This window comes from Dreissena polymorpha, chromosome 9, assembly GCF_020536995.1.
Source record: "Dreissena polymorpha isolate Duluth1 chromosome 9, UMN_Dpol_1.0, whole genome shotgun sequence".
Taxonomy (NCBI): domain Eukaryota; kingdom Metazoa; phylum Mollusca; class Bivalvia; order Myida; family Dreissenidae; genus Dreissena; species Dreissena polymorpha.
The window spans coordinates 71170066-71191958 of record NC_068363.1 but is presented as its reverse complement, the minus strand read 5'-3'; the positions used below and the strand labels follow the sequence as shown (position 1 = coordinate 71191958).

The 21893-nt window shown below is 38.3% G+C and overlaps 1 long non-coding RNA gene across 1 annotated transcript in view; it reads right to left on the bottom strand.

Moving 5' to 3' along the window:
- The window catches only part of LOC127845826 (uncharacterized), a 100605-nt gene that overhangs the window by 63566 nt on the left and 15146 nt on the right, over positions 1–21893 (bottom strand). The window lies entirely within an intron of this gene.

Genomic DNA, 21893 nt, shown 5'->3' with positions numbered 1-21893 from the left:
TTAATTGTTGACTGTATTTTAGCTGGACTATTATATATGAAATATATATAGTGGAGCTATCCTACTCACCCCGGCGTTGGCGTTTCCGTGAGCGTGCAAATGTTAAAGTTTGCGTACTACTTCAAATATTTTCAATGTCCATTGACATATTGCTTTCATATTTTGCATACTTGTTTACCAACATGATCCCAACCTATAAACAAGAGCAGACCACTGTATCAAGCATTTTGACAGAATTATTGACGCTTTGCTGAGCCACTTCTGCAGTCGCCACATCAAGCAACCAGAGACTGGAAAAGAGAGTAAAATTAAGCTGATAAGCTCACCAATGGTATGACTTTAAATCACTAACTTGTGTATGCTTGACAAGCATTTTATGTACAAATAAAGTAACAAAAAAAGGAGGTCAACACATGCACTTTCCCATATAATGCTTTCTGTATCTTTTAGCAACTAATGACACGATTTTGTGTTGACATACTCAATATGATAGTTATAGCCCTATATAACTGGTATGTTCATTTTAGTTAATCTTTCTATTTTATTAAACCTGTTTGTTTTAGCTAGATTGCTTGAAAAACACAACCAGGATTATTTTTATGCCCCAGGATCGAAAGTTCGGGGATATATTGTTTTTGGCCTGTCTGTCATTGTATGTGTCCATGTGTGTGTGTGTGTCCCAAAACTTTAACCAAAACTTTAACCTTCATCATAACTTTTGCAATATTGAACATAGCAACTTGATTTTTGGCATGCATGTGTATCTCATGGAGCTGCACATTTTGAGTGGTGAAAGGTCAAAGTCAAGGTCATCCTTCAAGGTCAAAGGTAAAAAAAAATAATTCAAAAACTTTAACCAAAACTTTAACCTTCTTCATAACTTTTGCAATATTGAACGTAGCAACTTGATATTTGGCATGCATGTGTATCTCATGGAGCTGCACATTTTGAGTGGTGAAAGATCAAGGTCATCCTTAAAGGTCAAAGGTAAAAAAAATAATCAAAGTGGCGCATTAGGGGGCATTGTGTTTCTGACAACCACATTTCTTGTTAGCATTGTCTTACCCCTGTTACATGCAATGTACATGTGGCTTATTAAATTGGAAACCCTGGTTTGCATGAGAATATTTTGCAAAACATAGTTGAAAAAACATACATGTATACAAACTTAGTCATTACTGTTAGTATAATGAGCACCTCTATTTCTGAATATTTTGATTGGATGGTTATGGGCCTTTATGCGTGTGTCACATTTATGTATGTGAAAGTGTGTAATTAGACAAAAGAATTAATATTTTTTTATTTTTTGGGTAACAATCACTTATTTTAGAGTTATTTATAAGTAAATCTTACAGATTGCATCTGCTAATCATGAACTCAACGAAGTCAGCTCAAGGAAGTGGAAGGCATGCTTGGAAATTAGAAGTTTCCATTATGAAGGCAAATTTTAGTATATTTCAAATTTGTAACCAAATGAAGTGACAAGATCTTGAATGAAAATTTGATTGAACATTTGTTATCTGTCAAGAGAAACAGTTTGAAGCGAATGAATTAAGTATTGCCTATTGTCTATAAGTTAATTGTGTGACCTGAACCCTGTGAGGGATATTACTTATTTTTATACGCCGGTTTTGAAAAAACGGGACGTATTATAGTTTCACCCTTGGCGGGCGGCGGCGTCCATAACAGTGTCCACTCTCTAATTCAAATAGTTTTCATCCGATCTTCACCAAACTTGGTCAGAAGTTGTATCTAGACAATATCTAGGTCAAGTTTGAATATGGGTCATGCCAGGTCAAAAACTAGGTCACGGGGTCACTTAGTGCATTTGAAGGATTTAGCATTGGTGGCTCTCTAATTGGAGTAGTTTTCATCTGATCTTTACCAAATTTGGTCATAAGTTGTGTGTAAATGATATATAGGTCAAGTTCAAATATGGGTTATGCCGGGTCAAAAACTAGGTCGCGAGGTCAATTAGAGCATTTCATGCATTTCGCATGGTGTCTGCTCTCTAATTGAAGTAGTTTTCATCCAATCTTCACAAACTTTGGTCAGAAGTTTTATCTAGACAATATCTAAGTCAAGTTCAATTATAGGTCATGCCGGGTCAAAAACAAGGTCAGGGGTTCAATTAGTACATTTCAAGGATTAAGCATGGTGTCCGCTCTCAAATTGAAGTAGTTATCATCCGATCTTCACCAAATTTGGTCAGAAATTGTGTCAAAATGTTATCTAGGTCAAGTTCAAATATGGGTCACGCCAGGTCAAAAACTAGGTCACGAGGTTACTTAGTGCATTTCAAGCATTTAGCACGGTGTCCACTGTCTTATTGAAGTAGTTTTCATCTGATCTTCAACAAATGTGGTCAGAAGTTGTATCTAGACAATATCTAGTTCAAGTTCAAATATGGGTCATGCTGGGTCAAAAACTAGTTCACAGGGTGCATTTCAAGGATTTAGCATGGTGTAAGCTCTTTAATTGAAAGAGTTTTCATCCGATCTTCACCAAATTTGGGCAGAAGTTGTGTCTTAATGATATCTAAGTCAAGTTTAGATATAGGTCATGCCGGGTCGAAAACTAAGTCACTTAGTGCATTTCCAGCGTTTAGCATGGTGTCCAAAACCTTCAAACGGGTTTATCTTGTGACAGTTTAGCACTCTTGTTTATTACATTAAAGCCACAAACCTTGAAATGAAATACATGTTACTCAGTACATATAGATGCAATTTGAAAGTGTGCAAAATTGTCATTAAATCTAGAGCCTAGTTAGCAAGTAATTTATTTTTTTATATTTTAAAACTGAATGTATGATTTGTATACGTACATGTTCAATTCGAGAAACACAATTATTTATTAGTTTTAAAGCACAAGAAAGACGGATTTCTACCTTGCAAACACCAGATATATTCTAATTGGCAAAGATAAAATATGTTTCTTATTTATATCCAAATTTACTATGCCAGATATTTCATTTCAAGGTGTGTGGCTTTAAGGAATGTTTTTTAAATGGGTATATTACCAAGATCTGCACAGCCAGGGTGATATTAACCTTCAGATGTTAAAGCTTTCTAAGAATTTTAAGGCTTGCCTTTTATACTTGAAATGATAAATCATTAACATGTTTTGTTCTTTAGGAACATACAAACATTTCCCACCAACCATGTTGATCAAGATGTTTGGGCTGATGATTCTGGGTCGTATGTGTGGACAAGGTGGTCCTCATTACATCATGATGCAGCTGTGTATTCAACAACATGTTAACCTGTCCCAGCGGATGTTGATGCTCTTAAATGATGTTGAGAAAAATCCAGGACCGGTACTTTATGACAAAATATACATCGTTTATTGAATAACTATATATATTTATTTTAACATTAAAGTGATTTTTTTCTTGCATTTTTGTGCCTTTTGTTACTGAGAACTATTTTATCATATGTTGGTGATTGAAACCCAGGACCTGTAAGTGCTTCTTAATATTTGCAACAAATGACAAATCATGTTAAGTTCAGTTAAAGGACATATTGAACTCACTAATTGCTAAGTTAACTTAGATGCATCAAGTTTTTATTGATGATTTCTACTTTCTGTTGAATCATCCAAAGCCAGAGAGATATAGTGTTGGCGTTTTCCATCGGTCAGTCTGTCAGTCCATCCATCTGTTTGTTACAAACATTTTAGGGCTTCAATCATGAATTTAATAAGATTTCAACATGGAAAAATAAGTGTATGCCATATTCATACAATAGTGCAAATTTACTTTTTTTCTTTCTTTTTAGATTAGTTATTAACAGAAGAACAGAACAGTAACATACTTTTATTACATTAACAGAGGCTCTGATTAGATGTGTATCTGCGTAAAGAACTCATAGAAAATATCAATATATAGATAAATAAAACAAAAATAGAGTTAAACAAATCATGGTCAAATCCACATTACACACCAAGAGCTATTAGTAGGCTTATCTCCATTGACTTATTTCACAGTAAATCTCTTTTTTTTTGCCTTTTCATTAACATTTTCAATCAAAAATAACATTTGTGAAAAACTTAGTCAATGATTATAACTAAAGTTAAAAATTTGGACACTGTAAGTTACTTGACTTTGGCTTCCAATCTGCAGTTTACAAAGTTGCTTGTTATAGGAGTATTCGTGCAAATGGATATCCTGCAAGGAAGACTTCCACTCCATAGGACAGCAAGATGCACATATCATCTCTCATGTGGTTCAAGAGAAATGATATAGATGGGGAGACTGTACCAAAGTCCTGAGCTTTAATAGTCTTGAAATCCACGAACTTAAACATCTCTATGATGTGAGTTTAGCACTGTGTATGAACTGGTGTTGCTTCATTTTCTGCATAGCTTTATCTCAGTCTTCTCTAGTTTTGATGGTCAAATACATATTGTCTGCCAGTTTTTTTCCCCCAATACTGCCGTTCATCGTTTGCTTGCATCAAGAGTTTTAAAAGAAATTAAAACTCATTTGTTAAGTTAGAATCTTATGAAAGACTTAAATGGCCATGTTTAATGCAATTGTATAACAACATATACGAGCTAAAAAAATAGTTGGAATAATTAATGTATATATGAACATAACAAATTTACTTAAAATCATAGGTCTTGTTTTTGTCTGCCACTATAAGAACCAGAACATATTTCGGACATTCGAGGATTGACTTGCTGTGTTAGAGGATCATCAGGTGATGGAAGAAACCAGGCTTTTTTCGACTCAATGTTGATGAAACCTGATCGACATGCTCATCTTGGTTGAGTAAGCCTGGGTTGAGTGTGTCCAAAAAGTAGGTAACCTGGTGAAATCTTAGGAAAACATTGTAACCAGATCCAGGTTTATTTGACTGACAGACCGATGGACAGTGGGTCAACCGTAAATCCCTTCATGTGAAAACGGTAGGGACAAAATAAATATCACATTGCTTTTCTGAGTTCATTTGTAAAACAAGTTTTATCACAAAAATAAAATGGTCAATGTATTATTTTGTGTATTTAAAAATTATGTGAATATTAAGTTTCATGAAATCTTACTGAGTTTTCTCAATTTTAGCTACTATTCGGACATGGAATGACGGACAAATGGGCAACAATGTCGCAATTTGTATAACAAGTTTTATAAGAATTGTTTCATAAAAGTAACCAATGTGTCTGTTCTATGTCAAGGTAACTACTAGGATGAAATACACAAAAAGATTTTGGTTCACAATAGGGTAGGCTCCGCGTGCCGTGAACCGGGCAACAGCTTTTGTCATTTAACATTTGTGTTATAATGGCATAAGCTGGCAGATACCCTTTAACTTTAACGATGTTTTCCGATAATTTCTCGGAAAATACAATCTAGCAATTTTTATTAGCCGGATTTTTTTCGAAAAAATCTCGGCTTATAGATTGATGTTGTCGGGCGGGCGGGGGGGCGGGCGGGGTGGCGGCGTGCTCGAAAATGTTAAAGTTCTTATTTCATGGTATAACTTTGGTATGCTTGGACCTAGAGTCTTCAAACTTGACATGAAGGTTGGCCAGGATTAACAGATGACCACTGGTCATTTCAAGGTCATTCATTTGAAGGTCAAGGTCACTGTGACCTTCAATATAAAAAATGTTAAAGTTGTTATAACTTTGGTATGCTTGGACCTAGAGTCTTGAAACTTGACATGAAGGTTGGCCATAACTAGTTAGTAACCACTGGTCATTTCAAGGTCATTCATTTGAAGGTCAAGGTCACTGTGACCTTGAATGTAAAAATGTTAAAGTTCTTATTTCATGGTATAACTTTGGTATGCTTGGACCTAGAGTCTTCAAACTTGACATGAAGGTTGGCCAGGATTAACAGATGACCACTGGTCATTTCAAGGTCATTCATTTGAAGGTGAAGGTCACTGTGACCTTCAATATAAAAATGTTAAAGTTGTTATAACTTTGGTATGCTTGGACCTAGAGTCTTGAAACTTGACATAAAGGTTGGCCAGAACTAGTAAGTAACCACTGGACATTTCAAGGTCATTCATTTGAAGGTCAAGGTCACTGTGACCTTGAATGTAAAAATGTTAAAGTTGTTATAACTTTGGTATGCTTGGACCTAGAGTCTTGAACTGGTGTGATAGAAACCTTTTGGAGTGATCATAAGGCTGTCTGGATTTCTGTGTAGGTATGTGAAAGCAAAACAATAAATAGTATTATTTCATCTAAGTTTATTTTCTTACATTTGATAATGAAATTGATGGAAACTTCAAACAATATGTTACTAATTTGCTAATAAAAAAATTGAGATCAAACTTTCCTAATTGTCAATTCAAGTTCATATTTGTGACCTTAAATGTTATTGTTGTTCATGTATATGCATGCATTCAAAACATAACACAAGGTTTGCTCATGCCTTGAAAAGTACTTACATTTCATTTTGACCTTTGAACAATATTTCAGTAATTTAAGTATTGCATTGACAAAAACACGAAAGGTACTTTCCTGTCATTTAAATCAAAAATCCGGCTTCAATGCGGTCATCTCCGACCGCGGAACTCTTGTTTAATTTAGATTACTAAAAATTAATATTATATTTATGCCCCCCTTGGAAGAAGAGGGGTATATTGTTTTGCACATGTCAGTTGGTTGGTCCACCAGATGGTTTCCTGATGATAACTCAAGAACGCTTTGGCCTAGGATCATGAAACTTCATAGGTTTATTGATCTCGAAATAGTAAAATGGTTTCCGGATGATAACTCAAGAACGCTTACGCCTAGGATCATGAAACTTCATAGGTACATTGATGATGACTCGCAGATGACCTCTATTGATTTTCAGGTCACTAAGTCAAAGGTCAAGGTCACAGTGACTCGAAATAGAAAAATGGTTTCCGGATGATAACTCATAAATGCTTACGCCTAGGATCATAAAATAAAAAAATCAGAGGTACATTGATAATGACTGGCAGATGACCCCCTTCATAGGTACATTGATAATGACTGGCAGAAGACCCCTATTGATTTTCAGGTCACTAGGTCAAAGATTAAGGTCATAGTGACTCAAAACAGTTTAATGGTTTCCTGTTGATAGCTCAAGAATACTTAGGTCTATGATCATGAAACTTCTCAAGTACATTGATCATGACTGGCAGATGACCCCTATTGATTTTCAGGTCACTAGGTCAAAAGTCAAGTTCACAGTGACAAAAACGTATTCACAATGGCTGCCACTACAACTGACAGCCCATAGGGGGGGGGGGCATGCATGTTTTACAAACAGCCCTTGTTCTGTGTTAAAATTATGTACACGTCTGCGTTAAATAAATATGTTCACATTTGAAATAAAGCTAAAAATGTGTATTGTTATTATTAGTAATTTGAACCGAATTGCTCTGTGGGAAGTAAAAGTACTACCAACCAGACCTAAATATGTGGGTAATTAAAGAGCACGAGAAAAGATGAAAATTAAGTTAGCTCAACCAATTTAAGCAATATTACTGGGTCACACTTTTTACGATGCAAAATCTGAAGGGTCCCTAGACTATGATGATTACTTACAGGAGGAGTGTCCTATTCATTGCTGCCGCATGATCCTATCAGTAACGAATTAACGCTTGTATCGTTAAAGCAAGTCGTATATTGACGTTTATAAATATTTAAATAGAAAATAAAGGTTTAATTGTCGCATATCCACCGCATGATGTGTTTCTTATAAAGTGCACGTATATTCAAACCGAACAATTTTGTCCTTAGATAAAAATATACTACATGCGATCATATGTGGCCTCACAAGGCTTATTATGAATTTATTATATCGCCATCGCAATTAGATGTAAATAGTTCATACATGCACAGTGTTCTTTCAACACAACCAAATCACACTTATAGTCGCGTCTTGCGAAAATAGGTCTTAATGCGTATGCGGCCAGCGTAAGTCAAACACGGTCTGCGCTATTTCGCAGTGATTGTTGTTAGGTCAAAAACGTGCATGAAGAAGTCCGGATTTCCGCAGTGATTTGGCCAATGCTGTGGGTGATTTCTCTGAAATAAATAATTAAAATATTCTGATTCATTCATTCGGGTCTACAGGCGTGAAATTTCCCCATCATTTAATTGTTTGTTGATAAAGGGTATTTAATGTGAAAAGCTTGGTAAGACAGCTACGCCGAACAACCGAACTAGCATTCATTAATTTGATCAAAATATGCACACAGCAGAATGATTGTGTTTCTTACATGGCTTTTAGAAGAACAGACCATGCAGGCGAGCAGTGAACAATATGATTAGGTTTAGTTGCCCTAACCCTATATACCATTGGTATGACTTGTGAGTGTTGAACTAATGTGCTACAGCATCACTTAAATACGAACATACGATAGTCAGGTATCCCCGCATAATGACATATAGAATATTACTGGGTAGATACCGCTTGGCAAACTTGAGCCTGGGATAGTCGGTTATACCCGCTTTGTGAAATTAGGAATATAACAGGTTTGATATAGCATTAACAGTACGTACTTGGGGGTTATAGGAAATACCCGCTATATGACTATCCTGTATTTATCCCACTTTTACAGCGAAATCGGTTGATTAAAGCCCCGTTGATTAAATTTCATCTATAATCAACGGCAAGGCTATAATCAATGGCACGAAATGACGTCATCAACTGCCGAACCGGGACTACTTTTTCCCACGCACCTCGTCACCTGTATTTGCCAAGTGCATCAATAATAAAAACAATCTCAAATGTTTGTCAATCTTAATGACCTTAAAACAAAGGAAAGTAGCAAAAACGAGTTTTTTGTCATTTATTGTCATTAAAACCTAGTATTAGGTAAATTTAACACTATGCAAATAGGTTCTGTTGTTGTTGCTCCCCTTTGAAGAAGTCAGTTCGAGTTGCTCCCCTTTGACCGTAGAAAACAATCGTCTGGACCAAGAAATCCTGTGTTCATTTACAAGCTGTACTCGGATATGCGTCCATCTGATTTTTCTTCAAAGCATCTTTTCTACCTGGCAATACGCACAAATTACACTGCATCCCGGTGAGTCTTGCGTCAACAATTGGGTGTCAACAAGTTAGGTCAGATGCTGAAGGCCATGGCAAAAGACGCCAGCTTTCTCATGCACAAGAGAATAACGAACCACTCAGTTCGCAAATTACTGGTCCAAAAACTTCGAAATGCAAACATTCCACCCACTGAAACCATGGCCATAACAGGGCACAAAAATGTCCAGTCCATAACCAATTATTCCAACATATCTGTTGAACAGCAGCAAAAGTGATCATTCTTGCTCAGTCCAGTAAATGTTACAATCCAACAGATTCCTCTTGTTCACCTTCATGCACCGAAACTATGGCCGAAATGCAGCCTAGACAACCACTGTCTACCGTCGAACAAGTTGATCTTTATGTTCGCCCCACCCAGTCACTTCACCAGCAAATGTCTTTCTCTAGTTCGAACAACTTTGCCTCACAATTCTTTGGTGCCACTTTCAACATTCAAAATGGTAATGTATATAATTAGCTTAAATCCAAGTAATCTTTGTTATTTCGTCACGAAATAACCACATATTATAACAAAGAAGCAAATATTGTGCACCTCGTGATCGACTCTATAGTTTGATATCGAAAGTGAATTGTGTGTGGTGTTAGGCTACGTTGTAAACAAATGTAGTTCCTTGTATATAACAACTTAATGTCATATTGATATCATAAAACTTAAGATTTGCAATTCAATATGATTAAAATTGTAATTAATAACGCTCGACACTTTGTTACAGAACGATATTCTGATTAAAAAAATTGATTATTTGATCATCGGTTATTTTTGGAACGCGGAGTAATACACTGACCTTGGTTACACTACAGTCATTATCAAAGTACGACAAACACTCATGAAAACTTATTTTGTTTAAATAAAAAAAGTTTACTGAATAAAAAGTGGGATAAATAGAATAATAGGTTAGTGTTGATTATAGATCAGGTTTATCATGCTTGGCACGAAAACGAAAAAGCACTCGCCAAGGCTCGTGCTTTTTGTTTTCTAAGCCTCGCATGATAAACCTGATCTATAATCAACACTAACCTATTATTCTCTATATAACTAAATGACGTCAAAAATACAACTGATGTGATACGGCATTACTTATACGAGCATAGGGTAGTAAGGTATAACTCGCCTCCTACAAAAATGACCTGATTCGATTTGCTTTGAGAGGCCATGTGCCCATTGTGTATTTTCCATACACCCTGAGAAATTTCCATACACCCCGAGTAATCGGTTGAGATATAATGGATACACAGTTAGTAACTGATTGTGTATAGGATATACACCCTCAGTTCCCTGCTCGAGCTTCGCTCTCATACACCATCAGTTACAAACAGTGTAACTTATACGGTATTACTTATAACAGCATGGGGTAGTAGTATATACCGCTATATAACTCGCTAGTATAGTACAGGCTTGATACGGCATTACTTATATACGAGCATTGGGTAGTAGGATATATCCGGTATATAGCTCGCTAGTATAGTACTGGCTTGATACGGCATTACTTATATACGAGCATGGGGTAGTAGGAATACCCGCTATATAACTCGCTAGTATAGTACTGGCTTGGTACGGCATTACTTATATACGAGCATGGGGTAGTAGGATATATCCGGTACATGACTCGCTAGTATAGTACTGGCTTGATACGGCATTACTTATATACGAGCATGGGTAGTAGGATATACCCGGTATATAACTCGCTAGTATAGTACAGGCTTGATACGGCATTACTTATATACGAGCATTGGGTAGTAGGATATATCCGGTATATAGCTCGCTAGTATAGTACTGGCTTGATACGGCATTACTTATATACGAGCATGGGGTAGTAGGATATACCCGCTATATAACTCGCTAGTATAGTACTGGCTTGGTACGGCATTACTTATATACGAGCATGGGGTAGTAGGATATATCCGGTACATGACTCGCTAGTATAGTACTGGCTTGATACGGCATTACTTATATACGAGCATGGGTAGAAGGATATACCCGGTATATAACTCGCTAGTATAGTACTGGCTTGAAACGGCATTACTTATATACGAGCATGGGGTAGTAGGATATACCCGGTATATAACTCGCTAGTATAGTACTGGCTTGATACGGCATTACGTATATACGAGCATGGGGTAGTAGGATATACCCGGTATATGACTCGTTAGTATAGTACCGGCTTGATACGGCATTACTTATATACCAGCATTGGGTAGTAGGATATATCCGGTATATAGCTTGCTAGTATAGTACCGGCTGGATACGGCATTACTTATATACAAGCATGGGGTAGTAGTATATACCCGCTATGACTCTCTAGTATAGTACCGGTTTGATACGGCATTACTTATATACGAGCATGGGGTAGTAGAATATACCCGCTATATAACTCGCTAATATAGTACTGGCTTGATACGGCATTACTTATAATGAGCATGGGGTAGTAGGATATACCCGCTATATAACTCGCTAGTATAGTACCGGCTTGAAACGGCATTACTTATATACGAGCATGGTGTAGTAGGATATACCCGCTATATAACTCGCTAGTATAGTACAGGCTTGATACGGCATTACTTATATACGAGCATTGGGTAGTAGGATATATCCGGTATATAGCTCGCTAATATAGTACTGGCTTGATACGGCATTACTTATATACGAGCATGGGGTAGTAGGAATACCCGCTATATAACTCGCTAGTATAGTACTTGCTTGGTACGGCATTACTTATATACGAGCATGGGGTAGTAGGATATATCCGGTACATGACTCGCTAGTTTAGTACCAGCTTGATACGGCATTACTTATATACGAGCATAGTGTAGTAGGATATACCCGGTATATAACTCGCTAGTATAGTACAGGCTTGATACGGCATTACTTATATACGAGCATTGGGTAGTAGGATATATCCGGTATATAGCTCGCTAGTATAGTACTGGCTTGATACGGCATTACTTATATACGAGCATGGGGTAGTAGGAATACCCGCTATATAACTCGCTAGTATAGTACTGGCTTGGTATGGCATTACTTATATACGAGCATGGGGTAGTAGGATATATCCGGTACATGACTCGCTAGTATAGTACTGGCTTGATACGGCATTACTTATATACGAGCATGGGTAGTAGGATATACCCGGTATATAACTCGCTAGTATAGTACTGGCTTGAAACGGCATTACTTATATACGAGCATGGGGTAGTAGGATATACCCGGTATATAAATCGCTAGTATAGTACTGGCTTGATACGGCATTACGTATATACGAGCATGGGGTAGTAGGATATACCCGGTATATGACTCGTTAGTATAGTACCGGCTTGATACGGCATTACTTATATACCAGCATTGGGTAGTAGGATATATCCGGTATATAGCTTGCTAGTATAGTACCGGCTGGATACGGCATTACTTATATACGAGCATGGGGTAGTAGTATATACCCGCTATGACTCTCTAGTATAGTACCGGTTTGATACGGCATTACTTATATACGAGCATGGGGTAGTAGAATATACCCGCTATATAACTCGCAAATATAGTACTGGCTTGATACGGCATTACTTATATACGAGCATGGGGTAGTAGGATATACCCGCTATATAACTCGCTAGTATAGTACCGGCTTGATACAGCATTACTTATATACGAGCATGGTGTAGTAGGATATACCCGGTATATAACTCGCTAGTATAGTACTGGCTTGATACGGCATTACTTATACGAGCATGGGGTAGTTGGATATATCCGGTATAAGACTCGTTTACCAGCATGGGGTAGTAGGATATACCCGGTACATAATTCGCTAGTATAGTACTGGCTTGATACGGCATTACTTATATACCAGCATGGGGTAGTAGGATATACCCGGTACATAACTCGCTAGTATAGTACTGGCTTGATACGGCATTACTTATATACCAGCATGGGGTAGTAGGATATACCCGCTATATTACTCGCTAGTATAGTACTGGCTTGATACGGCATTACTTATATACGAGCATGGTGTAGTAGGATATACCCGGTATATAACTCGCTAGTATAGTACTGGCTTGATACGGCATTACTTATACGAGCATGGGGTAGTTGGATATACCCGGTATAAGACTCGTTTACCAGCATGGGGTAGTAGGATATACCCGCTATATAACTCGCTAGTATAGTAGTGGCTTGATACGGCATTACTAATATACGAGCATGGGGTAGTAGAATATATCCGGTATATGACTCGCTAGTATAGTACTGGCTTGATACGGCATTACTTATATACGAGCATAGGGTAGTAGGGTATACCCGGTATATGACTCGCTAGTATAGTACCGGCTTGATACGGCATTACTAATATACGAGCATGGGGTAGTAGGATATATCCGGTATATGACTCGCTACTATAGTACTGGCTTGATACGGCATTACTTATATACGAGCATAGGGTAGTAGGGTATACCCGGTATATGAATCGCTATTATAGTACTGGCTTGATACGGCATTACTTATATACGACCATGGGGTAGTAGGATATACCCGGTATATTACTCGCTAATATAGTACTGGCTTGATACGGCATTACTTATATACGAGCATGGGGTGGTATGATATACCCGGTATATAACTCACTAGTATAGTACTGGCTTGAAACGGCATTACTTATATACGAGCATGGGGTAGTAGGATATACCCGCTATATAACTCGCTAGTATAGTACCGGCTTGATACGGCATTACTTATATACGAGCATGGTGTAGTAGGATATACCCGGTATATAACTCGCTAGTATAGTACTGGCTTGATACGGCATTACTTATACGAGCATGGGGTAGTTGGATATACCCGGTATAAGACTCGTTTACCAGCATGGGGTAGTAGGATATACCCGGTACATAACTCGCTAGTATAGTACTGGCTTGATACGGCATTACTTATATACCAGCATGGGGTAGTAGGATATACCCGGTACATAACTCGCTAGTATAGTACTGGCTTGATACGGCATTACTTATATACCAGCATGGGGTAGTAGGATATACCCGCTATATTACTCGCTAGTATAGTACTGGCTTGATACGGCATTACTTATAATGAGCATGGTGTAGTAGGATATACCCGGTATATAACTCGCTAGTATAGCACTGGCTTGATACGGCATTACTTATACGAGCATGGGGTAGTTGGATATACCCGGTATAAGACTCGTTTACCAGCATGGGGTAGTAGCAGAGCTCCAGATAAGGTTTGGTGAAATTCTTAAATTACTACCAGATTTTCAAAAAGAATTCTTAACTCTTAAATTTTATTCTTAACGTTACTACTAAGTTTTGGAAAATAATTCTTATTTTTTCTAAATGACCTAAAAATAAATAATAATGGTTATTTTCATGCAAAATAATAAAAATAAACATACTAGCAACTTTATTTATACGAGTCCAACAGTGTCTTTTCAGTATTATACAATTTTATTTTTCAAATACCTTCATATGCCCAAACTGTGCTTAGATTGCATGCCTTAGATGAATTTTTACATATTTCACAATTAAAACGGGTCTCCCCTTCAATCTTTTCAACGATTAGCCACGGGACTTGTCCCTTCCACTCGTTCAATGTTTTTGTGTGTGTTTAAGTTTGGACCCGTCGTGTCGCGTTTTTGTTTAGCTTTTCCGACTGTGTCGGCAACTGAACATGCATCATCGTATAAGATCTTTTCTATAATGTCTTTCTAAACATTAAACTTCGGCTAACTTTCCGTACAATATGTTAAAAGCGTGTTTTTGGACGCTTTGCAGTTTTTTAGGACGCTATCTGGGCGCCGCCATTGTTTTTTGACAGATAGACTGTAAACGCCGCTTTTATTGGAAACAAGAAATATCTTTAAAAAAGATATACGGCGTAAATAGTTTAATGAATGAGATCAAGTATAGCGAATGTCTTTTTCTGTGCAGTTCTTAGCTGCATCACACGCAGTACGGGATGTTACGGGGAGTTTTCGCGGCTTATTTTACATTATAACATATTGCTGGTCATAAACCTATAGATACAAAACAGAAAATAACTCAGACAAAATAAAAACAACATGCTTTTTGGAAGTTCTGAAAGCATAGAAAGTATGATGAAAATGGTAATGATAACTTAAAATAAAGAAAATTTGCAGTCACCATCATATTAAAGGAATATTTTTTTCTAATATCAAATGACTATCACACCAAGAATATAAATTCATAATGAAAGTTCCGTGTACAAAACTTTTGATTTTTGACACCATATACAAATTCAAAATATACAACAATCTTCGTATCTTGTATATGGAGGAATAAAAGTATATAAACATTGCTGTTTATGCTTTACTTATTACCCGAGCAGTTCACACGGTGTCAACAACGCTAACATAAACATAGGTATAGAGCACTAATGCGCTTTTAGGCGTAGCTGTTTCAGTTTTCATCTTAGTGACTTTTACATAACGCCAACAGACACGCATGAATATTTTCGAATATTTAATAAGCTGATTCGAGATACAACCTCTGAATTTTTGCTACATCACTGCGTATGTGCTCAATTCAAAGGATGTAGCACTGTTCAGTGTAAGGAATTCCGGACTACACACTGTATGCTCAAACGACACAAATTGTGGCCCTGTTACAATTACGCGTTACAATCCATCTCGCAGAATTTCACTTTCGCCTCCAAGATGAGAAAACAATCATTAGCGAAATAGTATAGTGTCACGACAAGAGAAAATCGTTTAATTATCATACCACAATGTTTGCCGTACTTGGTCAGCACGTCTGGAAATCATTCCTTAATGTGTGGATAGGCTGCCCTTATTAACAAGTTTGCTATTTTCAATTCAATTTTGTATCAAAAAGCATTGTTCTTAAATGTGGCATTTTCAATTCGCAATGAGATTTGTAATGACCCTCGTCATGCGAAAATGGGTCTTATTCCATATGCGCCCATCATATAAATAGCCCACTCAGCTATCTCTCCTTCTGGTAAGGAGAAACATAACATATTGAGTGATTTTAAAGCGAACAGCATCGCCTATGGCCTGACTGCGCAAAAGCACATGTTGGGTTTAACAAACGCTTGCCGAAACGCATAAGACCCATTTTCGCAAGACGGCGCTATTGACGTGTGATTTAAATGTGTCGAAAGAAAACTGCGTTTAAATAAAATATAAACATACGATATATTTCGATAGTGAAGAAAGATACTCATAACAAGGCATATGAGGACACATATGAAGTGCTCTACCGTAGTATATATTTTATTTACTCACACTAATGTGTGGTTTGACAATGCTAACACACATTTCATGCGGTGAATATGCAGCTTACAAGTGAAAAACACAACACAATAGTTAAACTTTTGTTTAATTGTATTTAATTATTTAGAAAGGTAAATTGCTAACTTTATTTCAAAGTCAGCGTATACGCCGACTACATTTTTAAAAGACATTTATTGTTATAAATATATTTAATATAATATATTAAGTTGTTTTCGGTTTTAGCGATAAAAAAGCATTTTCGAGGTTGCCTATAGTATGCCTGTAGTAATTGATGAACTCATATCCAACTGTCTATGTATTGAGAACTGTGAATATAAACAAAGTTAACCTTCTACTAACCTTCTACTATTGCATTCGTATTATTATTATAAATTGTTTGTTATATTCGGGTTTAGCAATAATGAAACTTTTTTTTGTCTATCGTATCGCTGAAGTTATTGTTGAACTTATGTTCAACGTTTTATTAATTGAGAATATAAATAAGCGTCAACTTTTTCCCGAATCTCTCAATTTACGACCTGCACTACGTCATTGAGTTGTATGCGAGAGCGTGTGTTTCAGAGTTTATTTACAGGTCCTACTGGCCTCTTCACGAGGTTACGGTAGCCCGACCTGCCCCTGTGACCTCTCAGGGGAAAAAGATTAATTTTAGAGTCAAAGTAGGTCAAATTTACCCCGGTTTCCCGGGTATTCGCCAAATACTTTAATTTTTAAAAGAGTTCGTTGCACGTTGGCCAATGAGACCTTAATGTGCTATCTACCTAAAGGTGGTGATGAGGAGCGGATCCCGCCGAGTGTCCCGCACATTACCAATGTACAAGCCACTCAACGCGACCCACATCCCAACACCACCCGGTACATAGGACCCGGAACACACACACGTATCGCTCTCACACCCCCACTCATTACGGGTGGCGCGTATGAGAGCGCCACGCCCGTGCGTTCCGGGTTCCTTGGTGGTGATCTGTGTATGGTTGTGTATAGTGGGTGGTATGTGATTGTTGTGCATTTGTCTGGAGCGGAAGAGGAGGTGTCTGTCGGTAATTTACGGTCGTCGGTCAGTCGTGAAGGGTAGTATATTGTTGCAGTTCCCAGATCGCAGAACCCGCCGCCCCCGCACAAGCGCACCCACGCCGAGCGAGCCCGAGCCCCCCCCTCGCGCCCGCATACTGCCCCGGCCCGAGCACCCAACCGCCGAAGACCCTCGAGACAAGCACCCTCATCCACCCACTTGCTGCGCGCGACAACAAATCAGTCGAGAACCATCCATGGAGCCATCCAAAGCCCTATCTAGAGTCACCATCGTTCCTTCCCACCCGCCTGCCAAACATCCAGACCATGTATCAAGCAGGGATGTATTAATTTTGCTGTTATGTTGTATTTGCTTTTATAATTGGATAGGTAAAGTAAATAAATGATCTAAAAACTCCGTTGATATATCATATGATTTATTTATGTTTGATGTTAATTTGTAAAACTCATGGTGTTATAGATTATGTCCTGTGTTCTAGCTTTCATTTACCCAAGTGTGGTTGTTGTGCTCTCCGCCCCATGAGAGGTGTTAGTGGGGGTTCGAGCAGGATACAGGAAACGCCCCGATTCCAGAGGCGCCCCTGGTTCTTTTAAGTGCCCGGTGTATAGCACCGATACACTGCACCCCCGTTTAACGTCCCTCGCGGAGGACATATTAGTATATAGTGTTAGTATTGGTGTTTATATACATGTGTAGTTCTGCTGTTTTGTACCATAGCTTGCGGTAACGTGGGCTCTCTCTGTTGTTATTTGGTATGTAGTTTGGATGTTATTGCGTAGGGCCGGCTAGTTTTTGAAAGATCATGTATACGATGATAGAAGAAGGGGACTATGTTTGTTTGATTGGGCCGAGATGACTAGTTCGTTGGGGGCAGACAATCTTTTTGTAAATTCTTTCTTATTGATGTGTTAAGTGTCTTGTGAGACTGTGGTGTTGTAAGGGCCAGACTAGTTTTGATAGGTCATTTACTTGATGAAAGAAGAGAGGGGCTGAGTTTGAGTAAATTTGGTATTAGGGAGAGCGCACACGTTAGTGTTTCTGGTTATAAAAGCAAAGACAGCATTCCTATGTGTTTGTGTAATATGCCAGGTTTAGAATTGTGGTCCGGTCTAGGGCATGTCGAGCTAAGGGCTCGAGCCGGCTACATAGGAACATATAAAGGTTAGTGTACCAATGAACTGCAAACAGTAATTATTTTCAGTATTTTTCAAGAGGGACGGCATGTAGCGTCTCTCGCTGAAGACATAATAGTATATAGTGTTAGTAAGGTACATATAGAGATCTGCTGCCTTGTGTCATATGTTATAGTAGCTTGGGCACTCTCTGTTGCTTTTTTGGGTAATGGTTGTATGTTGATTTGAGGGTCAGACTAGATTTTTGACAGATCATGTATTAGATGATAGAAGAGAGGGACTGAGTGTGTGTAAATGGACCAAGATGACTATTTTGTTTTGTGGGCTTTGACAATTTCGAGATTTTCTTTCTTCTTTCTAAGGTGATTGCCTGTGGCACTGTGGTGTTGTGAGGGCCAGACTTTGTTTTTGATAGATCATTTATTTGATGATAGAAGAGATGGGCTGTGGTTATGGTAGTTTGGTATTAGGAGAGTGAGCGCTTTACTGGTTCGGGTTATGTATGATATCAGAGGCAGCAGTTCTATGTGCTATTGTGGCTATTTCAATGGTTAGTAAATAAATGGACTGCAATGAGTTATTCTATCTATACACTGAGAAACAAATATACTAACTATCATCACTTTTCTTTTTTTGGTAATCTTGGGTGGGTCGTGTCGACAGAGCCGCAGTGCGAAGAGGGGGCGCCTCACCACCCCAGCCGACACGCTCCATCCAACATTTTTTTAAATATAATGCATATATAAAATGGTTGTGATATCTACATCTAAAGGGGTTGTACTGATGGTTTCTCTATTGAGTTACCTGAGTGCGCACTTGATGCGGCTTCCGTCTCTGTGCGGAAGTGTAGTGTCTGCGTGCTTACCCCACTACAGTCGTCGTCGGCTGCTGCGTGCTGGGTGCAGCGGCAAAAATTTAAAATAACGAGGACCAGCACAGGGGGGGGGGGGGGGGAGGGTCTCGCGGAACCCGGATACTGTTAGCCCGATTTTTTGGTTTACAAAGGGGGGATTTTAGATTTGTCCATATCTTTACATAGTGGTTACAGATGTTCGTTTTTATTTTTATCAAGCGTACCTATCCGTCATTGATTCTGGTAGCGTGCCCTTAGGGTTAAGATGCGTTTATGTTGTACGGTCGCGGTTGTTAACGAGACAGGCGGCCGATACATTACATGATTTGGTTGACAGTTATATTCGGTACCGTAATCCCTTCCGTCGTTTTAGTAAGAGAGTGTTGTTGATGTTTTACTGGGTAGCTTGTCAGCCCTTGCCCGTCCGTGGCGTCGTCACAGGGCACAGACCAGGGGGCCCCACTGACACACAGGAGTGACCCGTTGGCTATGCCCTGCGACGAATAACTATAGGTCGGTTGTCATATCCGCGTTATGCTCAGGCCGTGATAGTACCGTAGGTTCACTCTGTGCTGGCCCGGGCGAGCAGCCCCAGTGACATACGGAAGTGACCGTCGTCCGTGCCCGCACAGAGGGCTCCCTTATGGCTATAGTCCACGGGCGGGGTCCGGCAGACAAGGTAGATGTTATGTAGTTACCTAAATGTGTGTTTTAGTCCGGCACCAGAACGCGCTTTATTCGCACTTTTGTAAGTTACGCGATTTGTTTATACGCATATTTTTGCTATTACGGATAAGCCTAAGGAAGATAGTTTATGCAAGAAGACTCTGGATAGTTAGTATGCCCTACTGTATCGCTTTATTTTATAGATTAAGTGCAGGTATGTATCTAGTTTTACCCTTAATTTTGATTTTAATGCGATTTTCCTTATATCTTGCTTATGCAAGGGAGATAATAGAAATACTCAAAGTTCGTAAAAATAGTCCTTTCCGTGCATATTTATGTTTGTTTTGCAATATATATGGGAATTAAACCTTAATTTACTATTAGTATGGGGATGGAGAGATATTGTTACGGATATATGATGTCTGTATAATATCTTGGGATAATCAATACATATATATATTTTTAGCATTGTGTGTTGTTGGTGCTGCATTGAGATTCCAACTCCCATTCGAGTCCATCTCAGCTTATATGTATACATCTGGTTTCTATTTTGTGAGGGCTATACTGTAGCCTGATGATCACAATGTGATATCGTAATTCTCACGAAAATCAATTCCAGTCCTTAGGTAGTGGTTTTCAGTTTGTGGATCATAGATTGCTATTTATCGTGTTTCAGCTTATATGTATACATCTGGTTTCGATTTTGTGAGGGCTATACTGTAGCCTGATGATCACAATGTGATATCGTAATTCTCACGAAAATCAATTCCAGTCCTTTGGTAGTGGTTTTCAGTTTGTGGATCATAAATTGCTATTTATCGTGTTTAATTGTAAATTGAATCTTGTCCAGATGATATGTAAATGTCTGGTTTCAATTATGTGAGGGCTTAAACTCTGACATTCACCCATACATATATATACACTATTATGACACCTACCCCCCTGCGGCGTCTCCCGCACCAACGCGGCGTCCCACTCGGGGTCCACGGTTTAATAATTAGGTTGTTAGAGAAACAATTTATCTAGTGTATTTATATTGTTTTATTTATAATATTTAGATTGCTAAGGAAACAATGTATCTTGTGTATTTAACTGGTAATATTTATATTTTATTTTAATAAGGTATACGCAGTGGAAGCTCGCTTATCGGAGTATTTTAACTGTTTGTTTAATATGCGATTTAATTAGTGTATTTATATTTTATTGAGATATCCCGTATCCCGCAAAAATTTAAAAACATGTCTTATAACGGATCCGATCTTGTTCGGGGGCATTAACAGTAGGCTGCGATCGATTATAACAGAAATATTGTTATATGCTGCTATTATACCTGCACTTAGTTCTAGTCTTTGGGCCGCGTGTTGAGGGCATATGAAGAATAAATGTTCGAAGGTGTCTGGGACACAGCATTTGGGGCACAGAACAGTTTCGTAGCTATCACCGTGTAACCTAGTCACCCCTAAGCGCATACGCGTATATGCCCTATCTTCTTGCTTAATGGGGCTATAGATATGGATCTTATGGCTGGGGTTAGTGATAAGTGGTAAATCATGCTCAGTGCAGTATTTTGACCATTTGTAGTCCTGTTCATTGTACGCTTTTTGGTTTATAATGGCTATAATTTCGCGTGCGCTGGGTTTTAGCTCAGAGAGAAGGCCGTCTTGGGATCCTAACTTGGCAAGTTTATCTGCGTATTCATTGCCCGGGATGCCTACATGACTAGGTATCCATATAAGTTTAAGAGATATGTTTTTATTAGTCAGTTTTGTGATACCTTTTAGAGTTGCGTATATCAAATCTGGTCGCGTTTTCGAGGATCCTGCGTGTAGTGCTTGCAATGCGCTAAGGGAGTCGGTTAGAATCGCGTAGTAAGTCTGTTCGTGCGTGTTAA